Consider the following 5,333-nt stretch of genomic DNA (forward strand, 5'->3'; position numbering starts at 1 on the left):
CTCTCACAAAGCATGGCTCTTGTCATCTCTTGTATGCTTCTTTTTCTTCTTTCCACAACACCATTTTGTTGTGGTGTTTTTGGACAAGAGAAGTTGTGAGATATTCCAAATTCTTCATAAAAGGATTCAAATAAATTGTTTTCAAATTCAGTTCCATGATCACTTCTTATAGAAGAGATTTTCAAATCCTTTTCATTTTGAATTTTCTTGCAAAAAGGTTCAAAGGTCAAAAAGGCTTCATTTTTGTGTGCAAGAAATAAAACCCAATCAAACCTAGTGTAGTCATCCACAATTACTAAACCATAATGTTTACCACCTAGGCTTTGAGTTCTTGTTGGACCAAATAAATCAATGTGTAGCAACTCAAGTGGTCTTTTAATAGAGATGTCTTCCTTTGGTTTAAAAGAACTTTTTGTTTGTTTTCCCATTTGGCAAGCATCACAAGTGATGTCTTTGTCAAACTTTATCAAAGGAAGACCTCTTACTAATTCTTTCTTTACAAGTTTGTTTATTTGAAACATACTTGCATGTCCAATCTCTTGTGCCATAACCACTTTTCAGATTCTTTAGAGTGAAGACAAGCTATATTTTGATCTTTTAGTTCATTAAGAGTAAGTCCATACATATTATTGAAACGCTTGGCAACAAACATCACTTCATTTGTTTTTTCATTAACAACACATCATTCAAGCCTTTTGAAAACAACTAAATATCCTAAATCACACAGCTGACTTATGCTCAAAAAACTATGCTTTAAACCACATACCAAAAGCACATCATCAATGAAAGTAGATTGCTCATTACCTACTTTTCCAATAGCAATGATTTTACCTTTACCATCATCTCCGAAGGTTACAAAACCTCCATCATACTTATTTAGTTTGATGAAGTAGGTTGACCTTCCAGTCATGTGCCTTGAACATCCACTATCCATGTACCACATGTCCTTTTTGTTCTTGGATGCTAGGCAAATCTGCATGATGAGTTTCAAGTAGCCTTAGGTATCCAAATTAATTTAGATCCTTTGAAGTTAATCCATCTTGGTTGCCTAAGTGCATTGAAATCACAGACAACATTGTAGACTTTGTTTCCTACAATTCTCTTTTCAATGAAGCATTGTTCATATGAGTGACCAAATTTCTTGCAATTAACACAATAATTTTCTGAGGTGTGTTGCTGAAACTGAGGTGAGTTATATTGCTTGAAATGATTAAAGTGTTGAAATTTTTTGGTTTTTGGAGGAGGTGCATTTCTTTTGACAAACTGATTTTTATTAAAGTTGTCCCTCTTTACAAAAGCATTTTCACCAGAATTTCTTAGAACATTTTTACCTTTCAAATATGAGGTTTTGTTGTAAAATGGTGGTTTTTTGAAAACAGCCTCATTTTTCGAAATGTAACCCAAACCTGGCCAGTTTGAACTTGGTTCAGCTTTTGGTGAAGGCTTAGTTTCTTCATCAATTTTTTCTTCAAGTGTTGGAGTATTTTCAATACCAGATTTGTTTGGTATAGTTTTGGTATTTGATGAAGAAGCCACAATTTTTATAGATGAAATATTAGAAACTGCATCTTCCTTGGCTATGTAGCCTAAGCCAGATTTTTCAAACAATGGCTTTTGACTTGCAAGTAATTTGTCCAAGTTACTAGAACCTTGAGCAAATTTTGCTAAGTCACCATTCAGTCTTTTAATCATATCATTTAATCTTTCATTTTCAGCAATTAACTCATGCGAAGGATCCACAATGTGCTTTCCTTTTAATTTTTCAAGTTCAGATTTTAGAAATCTGTTTTCTTCAATGATATCCAAAGCACATTCCGTTTCCTTCATTTTTTCTTTTAAAAATCATTTTCAGCTCTTAACACATCTTTTTTAGATATGCATTCATTATATTTGTCAAGAAGTTTTGAGGTGTTTGAGGTCAGATCATCAATAATAGCATGCAAGTCCTCAATGGTCAAATCATAATAATTTACCTCATCAAGATTGTTGTTTCCAGCCATGAAGCAGTCTTTGTCATCTCCTTCAGATTCTTCTTCTTCATTTGAGTCATTCTCAAGATCCTCCCAAGCTTCCATGAGTACTCTCTTCCTTTCCTTCTTTCCTTTGTCCTCCTTTTTGAGCTTTGGACAGTTTGACTTGAAGTGTCCAGCCTCCTTGTAATGATGACACATCACCTTGCTCAAGTCTATCTTGTGCTCCTTTGAACTTGAACCCTTGTATTTGCCCTTGCTCTTTATCATCCTTCTAAATCTCCTAGCAAAAAATAGAAGCTCGTCATCTGAAATACCATCACTAGACTCACTCTCTTTCGGTTCTATTTGTGACTTGAGGGCTATTCCCTTTTTCTTTGAGTCTGTGTTTTTGTGTGTGGCTTCATAGGCAAGGAGTTTTCCTCTCAGCTCATCATAGGTTATGGGACTTATGTTGTTACTCTCGGTTAGGACAGTGGTAGTATTTTCCCACTCTTTTGTGAGGCTTCTAAGGAGTTTTCTCACCAAGGTTTGTTCTGCATAGTTTGTACCCATAGCATCAAGGTTGTTGATTATGATTGAGAATCTCTCAAACACTTCATCAATGCTTTCTCCATCCTTCATGCTAAACATCTCATACTCTTTTCGCAGCATATCAATTCTTGTTTCTTTGACTTGTTTAGTGCCTTTGTGTGTAACCTAGAGTTTTTCCCTGATTTCTTTGGCTGTCTTGCATCTAGACACTTTCCGGTACTCTTCAAAGCTGATAGCACAGTGAAGAAGGTTGATTGCTTTAGCATTCAACTCTATCTTCTTCTTATCATCTTCATTCCATTCAGCTTCTTCTTTTGGAGTCACCACTCCATCAGCACTTGTTTTTGTTGGGATCTTTGGACCGCTCACAACGATCTTCCATATGTTGTAGTCAATGGATTGGATGAAGATCCTTATCCTTTCTTTCTAGTAGGAATAGTTCTTCCCGTTGAAGAAAGGTGGTCGGTTGTTTGACTGGCCTTCAGAGAGGGTGTAAGCAACTGTGGTTGTGCCCAAGTTGTTCGCCATTGGATCTTTGCTCTAAGCGGTTAAGCTTGATTCTTGAGACCTTAGCTCCTGATACCAATTGAAGGTTGTGGTAGGCTTAGAGAAGGGGGGTTGAATTTATGCCTTCCTTTTTGGTTGCTGTTATTACCCTTTTAAAACAAATTTGCAGTTTTGATTCTGGTTGAACTCAGCAGCGAAAATTTATGAGACAATTTATTTTTGTCTCATGAATATCAGAAAACAGAACACAGCAGAGAAGAGAAAAGCTAACACCAGCATGTATCCTAGTTCGGTTGCCTTGTGCTATGCAACCTACATCCAGTCTCCTCCACAACTATGGAAGAATTTCACTATAGTTAACAGTATTACATACACCAATAACACAGGATTGACCCAATCCTTTCAAATTCAAGTTCTAACCTAACTTGACATTGGCTATGCTAATACCTAACTATACCTCTTAGTGCTAACCCAACTAAGAAAGGGATACCTTACATGTACAAGATACAAGACACTTAACCATCCTAAAGAAATCTGCAAATAACTCTAGGCTTTTTTCTCAAGTGTTTCACTTAGCCTTTTTCACTCATGGCTTTTTCTTGAGCTTTCTCACAATGCCTTTTCTCACAAGAAATTACAGAAAGATAAACTTAGAAAAGTACATTACACTCAGTAAAACATGAAGGAGATTGGCTTCATCAACAGCCTCTGTGCTATGCGAAAAACTAGATTAGCAAGCCTCTGATTCAGTTCTTCATACTGGCGGAATGCACCTTTGATTATGTTACACTGTCCAATTAGTTGAACTTCTTCAAAGAACTCTTCTCAGAACAAAACCTCAATTCACTGGTTTTCTCTCCTTACTCTCTGAATGACCAGCCAGCTTCATTTATCTCCTTGCAAGTTACTTGGTTCTTCTTCTAAAGTCAACACCTTGAGCCTTGAGCTTTACCAACCCATAGGCTCACTTTTCCTTCTTAAACAACAAAGTAGGACCTTTGCTTCTGACTCCTCCAACTTGACCGAAAGCTAGGAAGGAGTAACCGAATTTGTCTTCCAATGGTCAAACAAATCCGAACCATAGAGATGCAACTTGGTCCCCAAGAATCTCTAGTGACCGTGGATTTGTAGCAGTGAAGAATAGAGATCAACTTTCCCTTGAATGCCATTTTCGGATAGAGCAGAAAGATGGGAAGAAGAGAGGAAGATCTGATGCATGCAAGATGAGATGGATTACCTTTAACCTAAGCTTGATTTGGATTAGATTTTCTGCTTTAGCTTCTGTGCTTCAGGCTTAAACTTTCTCTTTCTTGCTTCTTTGGTTACTAGCTTATGGAGAAAGCTTTTTCTTTCTTTCTCTTTCTTACTTTTCTGAAACTTGATTTGACTTGATTTGAGAGGAGAGGAACGTTGCTTTGGTTGGAGCAAGATGGAGGGAATTGAAATTAAGTTGGGTTTGGTTCGGGTATCCATCTGAGCAACCTATCTGACTTCTTTCTTTTCTTTTTCTTGGGCTTCTATTTTGTTTTCAGCCCATTATTCTTTTCTGTTTGGTTTTTCATTTCTTTTGGGCTATTAACATTTGGCCTGCAACAATAAACAATTAGTTTATGGGTAGATATAAATAATCAACACTTAATTATTTATTTTGCCCAAAAATAATGTTTGTCATCACTTAATTTATTTAGTTAATTTTTTTTGAAATATTTTTTTTTTGTATTCATTGCTTTTTTCTTGCTTCAAGAATTATTTTTATGATTTTTCAGATCCTCAGTAACATGTCTCCTTTTTCATCATTCTTTCAAGAGCCAATATTCATGAACCATAGATTCAAAAGACATATGCACTGTTTAAGCATACATTCAGAGAACAAAAGTATTGCCACCACATCAAAATAATTAAACTGTTATAAAATTCAAAATTCATGCAATTCTTTTCTTTTTCAATTAAGAACATTTTTCATTTAAGAAAGGTGATGGATTCATAGGACATTCATAACTTTAAGGCATAGACACTAAGACACTAATGATCACAAGACACAAACATAGACAAACATAAGCACTAAAATTCGAAAAACAGGAAAATAAAGAACAAGGAAATTAAAGAACGGGTCCACCTTAGTGATGGCGGCTTGTTCTTCCTCTTGAAGATCTTATGGAGTGCTTGAGCTTCTCAATGTCTCTTCCTTGTCTTTGTTGCTCCTCTCTTATGATTCTTTGATCTTCTCTAATTTCATGGAGGAGAACAGAGTGTTCTTAGTGCTCCACCTTTAGTTGTCCCATGTTGGAACTAAATTCTCCTAGGGAGGTGTTTAGTTGCTCC

Source organism: Arachis duranensis, chromosome 2 (genome assembly GCF_000817695.3).
Source record: "Arachis duranensis cultivar V14167 chromosome 2, aradu.V14167.gnm2.J7QH, whole genome shotgun sequence".
Lineage (NCBI taxonomy): Eukaryota > Viridiplantae > Streptophyta > Magnoliopsida > Fabales > Fabaceae > Arachis > Arachis duranensis.